This window comes from Colossoma macropomum, unplaced genomic scaffold (genome assembly GCF_904425465.1).
Source record: "Colossoma macropomum unplaced genomic scaffold, Colossoma_macropomum, whole genome shotgun sequence".
NCBI classification, from domain to species: Eukaryota; Metazoa; Chordata; class Actinopteri; order Characiformes; family Serrasalmidae; genus Colossoma; species Colossoma macropomum.
In genome coordinates this window covers 30994238-31009129 of record NW_023494784.1, presented here as the reverse complement: position 1 = coordinate 31009129, position 14892 = coordinate 30994238, and the positions used below count along the sequence as shown (strand labels likewise).

The window sequence follows — 14892 nt, the reverse complement described above, 5'->3', positions numbered from 1 at the left end:
ATGTTTTGTGCACTTGTGTTCTCCACATGCATACAAAAGAAGTGTGAGAATATTCCATCTGATCCTTGTGATGAGAATCCCCCATTAAACCTCATTAGCTTGTTTGTCCCACATTATCGATGTTGTCCGCTGAGGGGTTGTAATTAAAAGTTTATGTGATGCAGATTTGCTAGTGCTGCATTCTGGTAGCGCACTAATGTAGAAAATAAAGTGTTTATTTCATTGCTAGCAGATAGAGAAAGAGATTGCTAGTAGTGAGAGAGAGCTAGAGAGAAGAGTATGTTTGGCACCACCTTTATCTAGTGTTCAGTCTGCGCAGTCACGTAATCTGCTCCCCCTTAATCACTGTACAGCAGGAAACACACAAGAACAGTGGCTGATTAAGGAACTCCATGCCAACTGCCAAGGCTGTGGACGTTTTGGCTGCCGTGCCTCATGTCGGTGTGCAGGTGAGCAGAAGGAAGACAATTTATTTTCATGTTTCTGTCATTCTGAGTGGTAGACGTGAAGAATTTATGCCGTGAGCATGTCTCTGCTGGATTTGTAGATGGCTTTGATATCAGAGTTTACAATAAGGAGGCTGGCTGGGAATGATTTTGAAGGGAGTGAAATCTCACATACCTCACTCCTTTTCACCTAAAGATGATCTTAACTAAACAGGATGCACAATCCTAAAAAAAAGATCTCTTAAAGATTAAGGCGCCAGAAAGAGTTATTTGCCACAAGAACCAGTTTAGGTTCCCTATAGAACCTGTACGGTTCTTTAAAGAACTGGGGCTGCTGCTACCAATTACTTAATAATAGGCTGCTGTCAGTTATGGTAAGGAGCAGCCACTCAGTAAATAATCATGGCTGCTTTTTTTTATGGATGCTGAATGTGCACTATTATGCTGGTGGAGCATCAAAAATGCATCGCGATTCTCTCTTGAAAGGTTCTGAATTAAATCACAAAATGCCATAATCAGATTTTTAATTTAGGCTCTGCATTTCCTCACATATAGCCAGACAGGGTCTGAACTGAGGGGTGGGGCAGGGGCACTGAGTGGGTCCCGGGTCTTCCATAAGAGTAGAGACCACCTGTAAGAGAAACAAAATTCTAGAGTGTTATTTCCTTAAATAAAATGTGAATTTTTTTGACAAACTGAATTCCCTCACACAAGTTGACCATCTTCGATTTTCATCATTATAACGTGGCTTAAAACTGGAGAAGATTAAAACAAGGTGAAAAAGGTGGAAAAAATGATACAATATATAGATCACCTCATTCATACTCTTTTCACCAAAGAGACATTGGCCACAATTCGAACCCAGCAGCCAGAGACTTTATAAAGTAGGATACTTTGACATCACCCAGGTTAAAAGAAGAAAAAATGCAGGATCTCATTAATGCATGCATGTTTGCAGTCACATTCACAGTTGTCTATGGGAAGAACCTCTGAGGAACCTTTATAGATATGACCTTTACCTGTGTTGAAGAGTGAGAGATATGAGATTTTGCTTTCCTAAGGATAATCATTTTTTGAGAAGCAATGAGATGTTCGCACCCTACTCCCTATGTAGTGTACTGCATAGGTAGTGAAACTATGGCTTCTACACCAAAATAGTGCACTAAATTTTATAGTCTTACAGCTTATGGCTCAGTGTAAATGGCTGTATATTGGACATATAATGCACTGTTTAGGTGTAGAGTCTGGGAGAAGGGAGCCATTAGAGATTCAGCACAAGTTTTCATTTATTTTTGAAAAATAGGACCGACCATGGAGAGGTAAAGGTCCAGTTACTGTAGAGTCAAACTGGTTATCCAGTGTTTGGTATATTGACAACTGTCCAGGATTTTCCTAGATTGTCTAGATTTTTGGTCCAGGAAAAAAAATGTTCCATTCTTGGACACAAAATGTCCAGGAATCCATGCATTTTCATATGTTAATATTTATTATGAGGTTTAAGCTATTTTGTTATCCATTCAGACCATTTGTACATAAAGAATGGGTTTGAATAATACACATTACCCCCAATGTGTACACTTGTTTGGGAAACGTGTGCTGTTGGTGACATTAGACACTAGGCAGCACATCAACATGATAACTGAGAAGATTAGGTTCTGTAGCTAAACTGAGAAATATCTACTACAGACTGAATAGCATAGCTACCCATCCACTGAATTTAGTAAAAAAATCAAGCTGCTGATCGAGTGTTTAGGAACTTTACAGGGCTGAAGTGGCAGTCCTAGTTTGCTATGTGCCAGCGTTCACTATTTCATCAGATTGTGAGGAATGGGAGGGATAGATAGTGAAGGGGAGTGAGAGTGAAGTGAGGAAAAGAGATGGAGGGGATGAGAAAGGAGATAGTATGTACTGTGCAGATATGTCCTTCACCTGTTCAGGCAGGAAGTGCGTGTGTGCGGTGTGTGATCTTAGGTCTCCATTTAATGTGACCAGGGCAGCACTGCCAACGGCCTACTGCTAATGTCTCTGGATCAGACCTGACCTGCTCTAGAAAGCCAGCCAAGTGTGTGTGTGTGTTGAAAAGAGGATGCAGGGAGAGTTAGTGAGAAATGACAGGCTGAATAGAGAGAGAGAGAGAGTTTGTCAGAATGGAAAAAGAAAAAGTGAGACAGGGGGACGACAGCCCATTGCGAACTGGCCTGTCTCTCTGTCAGGTCACATGTCTCTGAGTGTATGATTGGTGCACACTTATCTGAGTTCTAACATCTCAGCTTTGTGCTCAGATCCCTTCCTGGCCTTGCCAGCGTAATCAGAGCGTCTAGTGTTGCTCTGTTCTGGCCTGTTTGTTTTGAGTAAATCCACTCCAAGGCCTATCAGGCTGGCCTTCCAGAGAAGCTAGAGCTAGCATTTGTGCACATTTTCTTGTACCACTGCCACCTTTTACCCTTTAGACTTGCAACCGGAAATGATACTTCAGAGTACTCTCTTAGCTTGCTGGCGACTCTTAATGGGGTGAAATTTGAACAGAAGCAGCTTTCTGGAACACCGTTGATGTAATGTTGAAGTTCATGTTTGGAAAATCTAAGCTCACTCCTCTTTTTCCTTTTCTTCATTTTTTTCCCTTCTTTTTTTGTTCTGTCTGTCGTTTTGTGCCAGATTTTCTGAGCTGTTCCTCCTCATGTGGCAGAATGAGAAGAAGAATGAGGCTTGTGTTCTTGGGGAGGAATGAGTGACTGGAAATCAGGAGCACTTACAGTTTACAGCCGCAGCTCCGTGCTGCTGGGCTATCGGTAGTGTTTTGCTAACTGTGTGATAGCATCATATGTCTGAGGGGTTAAAGCTAAAAGTTTGCATTAGCTTTTTCAGGATTTAGTGTTCCTGAATTACAAGTACTAGTCAGATAACCCATCATACATGTCCACTAATGAAATAACCCATAAGATTTCTTTTTGTTTTATTTTCTACTTGGAGGGAGGGAGAGAGAAATGTGGAAAGCACGTATAATCGTTTGATCATCATTACAGGCTTTCGTGCCTCTCCCCTGTTTTGACATGCCTGAAGGTGCTGTCGTAACGCTCCCTTGTTCCAGCTGTTTTTCGCTACCCACTCAACACACTTTTGAAGGCACCACACAGCCCTGGGTCTCCATACAGCGTTTTAACGATGCTTTAGCTCTCCAGCTATTTAGCTTTTATGTACACTTTTATTCATTCTGGCGTATGTGTATTGCTTTCAAATTGAGATTTGGCCTCTTCTGCCAGTCAGCGTTTCATTGAATTACACACACTGTTTCACTGAGTCATCTGAGTTCTCTGGAAGGAATCCACCATCACATAAGTCAGTAAGGCCCTGTCTGTGATTCAAGTGGTGGTTTGTTAGAAATTTCTTTGCTGACATGATGATTTTGAGCTATCCTGCTTTGCTGAAACTGATGTGTTGAGACAGAGATTTTCCTCTTGTCTTTATTGGGCGAGAATGACTCAGGTGTGCCTGGAGGTGCCACCTCTGTAAGGTTCATTGTGAAACCCTGAAGGGAGCTTTTCTTTTACTTGTAGGGCTGGTATTCCAGACATTGATGCAGTCTAGGATTGAGTCACATTGTACTGGAAGTAAATGTTTCCTCAAGCACTAGGCTTTTTATGGGCAATACAGCCTAATTATTATTTTTTTTTTGCAAAATTTAAGTTTGATTAAATTTGATTTTAATATGTTCCAATATACACTGTGCAGTGTTAAAATGTATATAGTTAGAATACTAGCATGAATACTAGAGTTTCAAAAAACAAAAGATATGACAACTGAATAGAGAAACAAATTTCCATTTGACCACTGTAGCCTAATCACAAAAGACTCCATCCATGCCTGGAATTAACATACACTGTATGGACAAAGTTATTGAGACACCGCTTCTAAGTATTGAGTTTAGGTGTTTCAGCCACATGCATTGCTAACAGGTGGAGAAAATTAACCACGTAGCCTTGCAATCTTGATAGACAGTGACTTTAAACATGGCACTATCATAGGATGCCACCTTTGCCGCAAGTAAGTTTATGAAAGTGCTAGTAATGTGAAATGGAAGCACCTAAGAACAACAACAGCCGAGGCAGGATGCACACCGCCACTGGACACTGGAGCAGTGGAAACGCATTCTGTTGGTGTGATGAATCACGCTTCTCTGTCTGGCAGTCTGATGGATGAGTCTGGGTTTGGCGAATGGCAGGAGAACATTACCTGCCTGACTGCATTGTGCCTGTAAAGTTTGGTGGAGGAGGGATAATGATATGGGGTTGTTTTTCAGGGGTTGGCGTAGGCCTCCAGTGAAGGGAAATCTTAATGTTTCAGTATACCAAGGCATTTTATATAATTGTATACTTCCAACTTTGTAGGAACAGTTTGGGGAAGGCCCTTTTCTGTTTCAGCATGACTGAGCCCCAGTGCACAAAGCAAGATCTATAAAGGCATGGCTGGGTGACTTTGGTGTGGAAGAACTTGCTGCACAGAGTCCTGACCTCAACCCCATCAAACACTTTTGGGATGAACTAGAACGGAGATTGCGGGCCAGGCCCTCTTGTCTAACATCGGTGTCTGACCTCACAAATGCTCTTCTGGATAAATGGGTAAAAAGTCCCACAGACACACTCCAGAATCTTGTAGAAAGCTTCCCAGAAGAGTGAAAGCTATTATAGCTGCAAAAATGGGAGCAACTCCATATTAATGCCTATGGATTGAGGATGGGATGTCATAAAAGCTCCTGTAGGTGTAATGTGTAGGTGTCCCAATACTTTCGTCCATATAGTATATGTCTTCGGTGATACAATCATAAGAAGAACAGCTTCAAGTGTGAATGAAGTCGTAAGCATCTTAGAGATGCATTGTGATCTAATCACTCAAACCACCTTTGGAGGCTGTCAGGTGTCCATGTGACCACAACATTTGTAGTGAGGACACAGAAGTGTCCAGATATGTCCCCGACAGCAATGAAAAGCTGTCTAACCAACTGCATCATCACAGCAGAGATGAAAATGGCTGCTTTGCTTAGCTTCTTTATTCGCCTCCTCTCCCATTTGTCTTTGAGTTGCATAAGCTGTCTTGTAATCTAAACACGTACGTGATCAGTGATTCCTTGTACATTTTTATCTGATATTTGATGACAAATGCAGAGAGAGACTGACAGTAGATGTATGTAGTAAATATGATCATAAGTGGTAAATGGAGACACATAGAAATGCCAGGTGTAAACACTACATGTCTCGCTGTCCAGTTGTGATTAAATCACTCTAGATATTAATACCAGGTGTGAATTGGGACAGAAAGTTCAATCAGTTATAGGTTGGAATCAGTTGATTTTCGGCTTAAATATGCAATCAGTGATTAGCTAGGCTTGTGCGGTATAACGATTAGATCGTCCATATACAATCTTACACTGCCACAATATCCAGTGAGATTGACTCAGATTATGTTATTTTACTAATAGGGCAAGTTTGCCATTTAACTCTTGAATTCACTCTTTTTTTAAATGATAGAAATGTTGTGTTAGATTTTTCTTGTTAGTTGTGCATTTGCTGTTAAGTAGCTTGTTAACATTGTGCTGTGACCTTATGAACCCATCAAGATTTTTAAAAATGGTAAATCGCAAGTTTGTGAGATTGCAGTATGCCTATATCCAATTTATGAATTCAGTGCAACAGTCATTTAATTGCTTGACTTGTTATTTGTGTCTGAAAATACAGTTGAAAATGCTTTAAGGCATGTAAGCGTTTGGGCCTGAAGCTGTAAAACTGCACCTGTGTCATGTTTTTTGCAGTGTTAAGATTATTAAATGTATTTAAACAATGTTTGGTGCTTTTGCCTGTGTTGTTAAGCATCGTATCATCTTGTCTCCACCCCCGATCGGAATTGGCATCAGCTGATCGAGCTAAACGACAAACAGCAATTTGAATCAACCTCACAAAAAACGCTGAACAACCCATGTCTAACCTAAGATGTTCAGTTTAAAAGGCCAGGAGGGTATTAAGATGAAGACTTGCCTAATACAGTAAGAGAAGTTTAAATTCAGTTGTGATATTCCAGTTCTGACAGTAAATAATGTCTAACTGTGTAAAAAGGTAGTGTATTGCTGCCTGGTAGGCTGTCTGGTGAGTCAGGTGAATAAACAGTCCCATGTCACACCCTCTTTGGATTGCATTTCACTTGGTTCCACATGCTCTTTATGATAATCTGCCTAACAGGAGACTAGGTGAGGTAATCATGAAGGTATTGTTTGCTCATATTTTAAGGCTTCTGGCCCTCATTGCCGGTGTGTGTGTGTTTTGTGTGTGAGTGTGTGCGTGTGTGTGTCCATGCACATCTGTATGTCTTTATTTAGCCAAGGCAAGTGGATAATCGCTGTTATTTAAATGAGTAAGCTATCGTTATGTGCTGACTGACCCCTGTGTTTGTGTGTGTGTGCCCTTCCACATTGTTAAGAAGGTTGCCATGGAAGTAGTTATCAGGGTCCAGCTTGGGCACCACCCTTGTTTCAGAAAGTAGCTACCAGAGCTTGGTCCTTCCTTCTGTGACCCATCTTCCTTTTTCTGACCTTATAAAGGACATTATTAAATTAAAGGGACCATATTATACATATTTCTTGTATTTTATGTGTCCCTGAAGTCCATGTGTAATGCTTTTGTGGGTTTTATGAAGCAAAAACATTCATAATTAATTTTTACATGACCGTTTTGCAAACTCTCTTTTTAACCCTTCAATTTTTTTTTGTTACTGTGCCTCTGTTCTGATTGGCTGCGCTGTTTTGTGCCTCATTCAAAAAGCAGTACAAGCTGAAACACTCCTTGTAACTTTAGCATAAATGGGTGGACCTAAATTGCTGTAGGTTGAATAGGTGGATATGTATGAATGTGTTGGTTTTTTTGTAACATCACAGATACAATGAAATAAAATCGGGCTGTTTTTGCTGCTTAGTTTCCATATATGGATTGTATGTGAACTGCACATTTTGAAATGTTACCAGTGCTAACAAAACTACATTAAAGTCTATTTAAAAAAAAAAAGCATTGAACATTCAGTTTTCTATGATACTGCCCCTTTAAGGCAATAGCTTGATCGCACATGCCAACATTGCTTGCAAAAAAAATAGAAGCTAGTAGCCAACAACAAGCATGACCCTATCTGTGTAATGCTAACTAATGGATATTTACTTTCATTCATTGTTAGCGGCATGAGCTTTTTGACTGAAGCATTCCTTCAATGAGAGGGGAAGGGCTGGGTGTGAGTCTCTCTAGCCCGAAACAGTGTCTTTAGAGGGCGGCATCCTGAAGTGGATGCTTTGTGTTGTGCCCGCTTGTTCTTTATCTTGGCAGGCTGGCCTGTGATCCGTTGGCTGCGTGATGCTTTTTTTAAGGACCCCTCCCGTAACCGTTTAGCCACATGCTCTCCACCCCATGTTTGCATATTTTTTTCCCTTTTCTTGGTGTGTTGCAGAATATGAACTTTCCCAACATAGTGACTAAAACAATCCCTCTGTGTTTTGGGATGGAGAGTATGGTGAGTACCAGGTCTGTCTTTTAAATAGCTTTAGTCTGATATATAATATAGAACTGTATAAATATTCATATATATTTGCAAAGTTAGATTAATGGAAGGAAATTAGATTATCGTCTATTGTCCATTGATAGAGTATTATTTCTATCGTCAAATCAGTATCAGCAGATAATTGCATAAAAATGATCAGTTATAACTGTAAAAATTACAGATATATAAGGACATATTTGTTGTGCTCAGGAGGAGCAGAATGTTTAGTTGATGCTGCACAACTGTGCTAAAATATCTGCATGTTAGTGATTTTTAGGGATGTAACAATGCAATGTGAGATTGTGATATTGTATTGCAAAACTGTGACAGTATACACTGTGGAGATTTGACAATGCAGAATACAGAATTGTGAACCTATCATGAATATATCAAGTCACGGCCTGAGTTACACGGCATGAGTTTTCATTTAACTGCATTTCTAACCTTCTACTAACAAGCGTTGCATTTGTCCTCACTGCTCATTCTTGTAGATGCTAGGGACGTGCATGATTTTGATATTCAGGTGTTCAGGTAAGAGTTAATGAACAAATAATCGGTTAACTGCAGAGAAGTTAAAAAACGCCAAAAAAGGACTGAAATGTTAGGGCTGAAACGTTAAGCGAATTCGGCTGAAATTACCGTAGGACTGTTAGCTTACCTTTTTTAGGTGACAGCACTTGTGTTGCTCAAAAATTTAGGAACGTGCAGACAAATAATTTTTTGTTTTATTATTTAAAAACTGCCGTGGGAAGTCAGCAGGTTTTCATATTGGATTAGGCTGTGTCAGATGAGCTGAGCTTAGATACTAGAGCAAATGGGTACAACAGTGGATGTTGATGAGGACTCGTCATCTTCTACACAAGAAGATGTCTTTTTTCCTCATTGAATGATGTGTCAACATGTTAGTTTGTCAGAGAACTATATTTTCATTGTTTCTGGACCTAACTAACATCACTTAGAGTAGCTATCCTCATTAGCAATAATGCTGCAAGCCTTCTCAGTCACATCTTTGACAATGTGCTCTTGGTAACGTACTCACATTAAGGCAGTGGTGGTTTGGAGTAACAAAGTGTAATATAATATAATATACATATCACTCCCAAATATGAGCAAACCATTTACATCCTGTTAAAACAAAAACATTTCACTGAATTGATGGTCTTTATATTTTCTATGTCTCTTTATTGAATTAAAGATTAAATGTACTGAGTACTCGAATAGTGGTTTTCAGTATTTAAATACTGGCATAAGTACCCATTCCTAATTGTTGTAGTTCCAGTTCTATGTTTTATAAATGTTCATGTATAAGCTTTAGCTTCAGCATTGACAAATATACATGACAGATATTGGCATTGCCCCATTTGTCCCCATTTAGTGCATCCCCATTGAAAACTGTGTATATCAGCCTAAGTTTGTGTATCTTTGATCATTTGAGTCATTTTCATTTGACCACAAAGGGTGGATGTTGATGACAAGCATTTGAGATAAGTCTGTCTCTTAAGTGGAACTAAATAAAGATCCAATCAAATGAAGTAACTGCCAGCCTGATGTCATTTGTCATGCTGTGTGATTGCTGATACAGACTTTACTGGAAAGGTCTGAGTGTGCTGTGTACAGTATATACAGTATACATAGAGTATATACATTGTACAAGGACACACATGAGGAGAACACTGTGGTCACAAGTGAAACAAGTTGCTGGGGCCAACAGAGTGTTCAGCCTCATGTAAATCAGACGAAGCTTTGGCTCCAGTGCAGTGCGCACCTACACTTCTTCCTGAAGAATGTTCCAGTGTCCACCTTCTGCTGAGCACAGCCAGCCCTCCTCCTCCGTGTTGTAATATTTGATCTTTTGTAGTGCTGATCTTGTCACTGCTGGTACATTCCTGTCTATGCATGCGCAGTAAAATACCCACCATGTGTGTGTTCTGAAATGGATCAGTCTGACCCACCAGTGGTGCCCAGCATGGGGAAAGTAATCAACTCACACGCGATTAAAACTGAGACACATTGTGCGAGTGTGATAACGCTGCTACTGTAGTGTGAAAGTGGAGCTGATTTGGGAAATGTAGCTGCCTCCCTCAGGCTCTGGTGTGAATTTACAGTTCAGGAATGTTTGGGTTGCGTTGGTTGAACTCCTACACGGACTTTCTCTCCTCCCTGCAGTGCTTCAATCACTTTTCCTGCCTGTCAGCAGGAGTGACGTTTCCTAGGCCTGTTCAGATTTCCAAGTTGATGATTCACTTTTCATATAAATTCACGATTTTGGACACAGAAGTTGATAGATATGCGTCAGTCAGTCCTGATGTACAAACACTACACTGCTTTTACTGGACAGGCAGACAGTCTGCAAAATGATTGATGTAGATGAGCAGTCGGAGAAGGGTAGAGGCATCGCACTGGTCAAGGCTTTCCATCATTCTTTTTTTCACCTAGTCAGAAATTGTCTGGAACTCTTGCCAGTCATTCTCTCTGGCAGTAAACAACAGTAGGCCTGCTGAAAATCCTGCAAATCTTCCTTCTTTATCCACAGTCTAGGTTCCTATGTTCCTGTGTAAGCCTGTTTTTATAGATCATCCACCAAGTTCTTGATGTTACTATGTTAGCTCTATGTTCCTGGCATGCTTTACTGTATTGCAGTAATCGTCGCAAGAGTGTTTTGCTAATTTCCCTAGCTGGACGTCTTGTCCTGTGAGGCTGTTCTCCTAAACAAAGCATGTGCAAATTAAGGCCTGCTGGTGGATGAGAACACCCAAGAGAACTTTCAGCTCACTTCCCTGCAGGATCTCTGGCCATGGTTGCTGTTCTCTTTGAGATGGCCCCTGTTTGGCTTGGCTATCCCAAGGTCTGTAGCAGGAGCTCAAGATGTGAAATAGATGGAAAACAGGAACAAAAAAAAAATCAATTCTGTGTCAGAACAAGTGGCGATAATAACAAATGGCACAACAAGGAGAATCTAGAGGACCCACATGTGGTCATGAGACCTCAGCTTCTCAGAGCCACAAAGGAGAAACTCGTACAGAGAATCTTTGTGCTAGAAGTAGCTGTCTGTCTTGACCAGCTTCATTCCAGAGTCTACATGGGCCGTGTCTTTACCTCATCACCACTGTATACAACTCACATCTGGTCCCAGACTCAACATCTTCGTGCTTCTACACATCCCTAGAGCTCAAAGATCTCCAACTCTGAAAACACTTCACAGTTCGTACATCACTCCTTGGACAGTCAGGTTCATGCAGGAGCTGGTTTCAGACTATAAGATTATTGTTGAGCTTGTATCGTTAGCGTAGAGTAATATACAGGGGAGGCCATGATTCCACAATGAGAAGTGCTCTTCATTAAACGCCAGAGCAGAAAGGCACACATATAGCACTGAACTTGTAGGGGAGGTCACTATCAGCCATACACTTCACCCTTAAGGTGACCACTAACCCATACCAACTAAAACAGAACCCACTCCCCGAAACAGGATAACACAACAAACACATACCACATACCTTTTAACTGACGAACAGCAACATTAACAACATAAAAGGTCCCTTTTGCAGAGGGTGTGCACCCCCCATGAGACTCTTGGCACAGCCATCAGCATGGCCACGCCTCTTGAGCGTCTAGAGCGTCAGCCAGTAGCGGACTGTTACGGTACTCTTTCTTATAAATATTTTTTGTATTTATTTCTGAAATGCTCTAAAACAGTTTCTGCTGTATAACTATTTTAGTCATTCTGCAGTGTTGTATGCAATTTACCTTTCTGTTTTTTTTCTGTTTTTGATAAAATACCTGTTTAGGAATCTAAACATTTTTATCAAATTGCTAGTGTTATTGTAATTGGCAAATTTCAAACATTACGCTACAGTATCCAGCAAAAATCTTGTTTTGACATTAGATTAATGTCAGCTATCAGCATGTTCTGTAAGGTAGTCTGCTAGATCTTGTATGTGGTGTGTAAGGTTTATGTTTAGGCTCACACAACAGTTTTGTACATAATATGCAGATGGAATGTGGTGAATTTTTGACTGAAAATGCTGTAAAATGCTTAATACAACTGGCTTTAACTCTATATTTGCAGTAATAGAAAATGCTTCCTTAAACTTCACTGGTTTTGATTGTATGGTTGACAAAAATAAACAAAAACAAAAAACAAGAGCTTTACTTTATTCAGTAGATAGTGACAGACACCAGACCATGTTCTAAAACAATTCAAGAAATTTGAACAGTAAAAGTCTTCTATCTGCCTGACCCCATTTTGCCTACTCTAGTTTCCATCTAATTTGCTCTGCCATGAGCTACTCACACTCTAATTATGCCTAGAAGTGCCAACCATGAAGCTGAAAACTGTGCACCTCTTAAATATGTATAAGGGAGAACTCCCAGGTGAGTATATCAGTCCCTTTAAAGAGAGTGCAGGGGAGGCCATGATCTCCAGTGTAGGCCAGCTCTGTATTATTGTGGCAGTACAGTATAAGTGAAAGTTTGATTGGCTTTACTTTTTAGTCCCACTGACCCACTAAAGGCTTCTAGACTCTAGTGCCTCTCCTCACACGCAGGTGGCAGCACTCCTGCTGTCTCTCAGGCTCTCTGGTTGCTTAATTATTTCGATTTTAGGCTGAGCTGTGGTATCTAGATAGTCTTGTGACATGGTTCGGCCTCTGGTGGTGCGGTTGCAGAGGGAGTCAACACCCCAAACCCACCAACTACAGTGACAGCCCTGAGGCAGGCTAGAGCAGCCTTGTTACAGAGGAGGGAAGGGGGTCTGACTTTGAAATTAGAGCTTCAGGGTCTTCCTCTCTCTCTCTCTTTCTCCATATCTCTCTCTGTCTCTGCCTTTTACATCTGCGGGAGAAGCGATGCTGAATGAATGTGTGTGTGTGTGTGTGTTTGTGTGCGTGTTCCTTTGCTTTCATTAGCTTCACACTGTCTGTATTGTGTGAATGAAAGCATGTATTTCTGAATGAATCTGCTCCATGCAGCAAGGCCTGTGAATAATCCTACAGATTAGGGCTGCAAAAAGCATACATTTTTATGCACAATTCAAATTTCTTTACAGGCAGTTTATTCAAGGTTTTAGGAACGTTTTTGGAAAGACAGAAAAAAATTAAAAATCAAGATAAACTTAAACTTAACTTAAAAATAAAGATAAATTAGTTTATTGCCAGCGGCCTGTCAGGAGTGAATATTCTATAGACTTTGTTCGTGCACCTCTACTAGAGATGGGAGAATGGCGTGTAAGTTGAGATGGACAGTGAGGCCTAGGTTTGGGTCAATAGTCGTGTCTAATTAGTGCTGGCTTATTTGCCGGTAAAGTGATGCGGTGTGACAGCTCTGCTGCGCTGAGCATCTCTGCTCCACAAGCCTGCAGCAGTAGTACAGTACCACTGACCTGCAGCCCCCCTCACTACTGCATAATACTGCATAATGCAATATCCGCACTTCCAATCTCTCTCTCTCTCTCTCTCTCTCTCTCTCTCCCTCTCTCTGCCTCTCTTTTTCTGTTTCTCTCTCTTCAATCTCTCTCTTTTTCTGTTTCTTTATCTTTATCTCTCTCTTACTTTCAATCTGTCTAATTTTTTGTCTTTTTTCTCCTTTCACACTCTCTTATTAGCTCTTTCTCTCTCTTTCTTTTTTCTCTTTCCTTACATGTTTATCTTGGTACAACTCTCACTTTACTTTTCTCCTCTCTCTCTCTCTCTCTCTCTCTCTCTCTCTCTCTCTCTCTCTCTTTCTCTCTCTTTCTTTTTTCTATTGTTTTCTCTTTTTCTCCCTAGACAACTCTCTTTTCTGTCTCTTCTCTCTCTCTTTCTCTCTATTTTTCTCTCTCGTTGTGTTTATCTTCTTATAGTTCAGTTGAGAATAGCTTTATTAGGATGCCTGTGTCAAGTGCAGTATTGCTAAAGAATTACAACAGTAGCAATAACACAATCATGAAAATACCAATAAGTATACAAAAAACAGTATTAATGACTATAATTATAATAATAACAACATTACTATTATTGTCATTATAATTATTTAATTAGCAAACTAATTTTATATTTGTAATGTTTGACATACATATATTGTGTGTAGTAACGGGGGCAGTATGGTAACAGCTCTTTCTCGCTCTTTTCTTTCTCCTCTCTCTCTGTCCTGTACATATTTATCCGCTTACATCTCTATCTCTCTTTTTCTGTCTTTTCTCTCTCTCTCTCTCTCTCTCTCTCTCTCTCTCTCTCTCTCTCTCTCTCTCTCTATCTATCTCTCGTCTGTTTTTCATTTCTTTCTCTCTGCCTTTTTTCTTTCGTTCTCTGCCTCAGTGTCTATCTCCTCTCCTCTCTCTCTCGTGCTCTTTCCTTCCTGCACTGTAATTCATTTATATCTGGAATGGGGATGCATGTGTCAGATGTGCTGTGTGTGGCTGGAAGGACACGGGCTGTGGGAGTGCAGATTCCAGGACTAATCGCCCCATTGTGTCCAGTGTTGCCAGTGTGAAGAGAACGTGATGAGTTCAGGGACATTGGCCCTCATTTAGTTTCCCGCTGCTGCGGCCGAGTGCTACTGTTTGATTTGAATTTCAAATGGCAGTGGCTGTCGTGGCTGTCGTGGCTGGAGGTGAGGCACAGAGGTCTTGCTAGTTTAGTGGATTAGGAGCTCTCGTCTCTCTTGCACTGAAGAAGGGATAGAGTGACTGGGCTGCTGGGAATTTACCGTAAATGAACTCATATGTTTTTGTTTTTGTTGAAAGAACAAGACTTGCACCAGAACAGCATTACATAAACTCACAAGCTCAGTGATAACACTTCATCTGCTGTTTAATGTACAGTGGCAGTGTAAGTAACTGAAATTCATGTGCTACTTAAAATCCTTTCACATCCTTGCACTGCTTGATCTGGGTAGCAGAATG

General features: G+C 40.6%; 1 protein-coding gene across 6 annotated transcripts in view; it reads left to right on the top strand.

The window, feature by feature from the left end:
- Positions 1–14892, top strand: part of raph1a (Ras association (RalGDS/AF-6) and pleckstrin homology domains 1a) — a 91303-nt gene that overhangs the window by 8306 nt on the left and 68105 nt on the right. The window contains exon 1 of one of the 6 annotated variants that reach the window (XM_036568324.1): positions 356–449. The exons of 4 other annotated variants lie outside the window; for them this stretch is intronic. The gene's annotated coding sequence lies outside the window, so the exon portion shown is untranslated. Of the gene's footprint in view, positions 1–355; positions 450–7877; positions 7986–14892 lie in introns of those variants that run through there. One more of the 6 variants, XM_036568315.1, reaches the window with a different exon arrangement.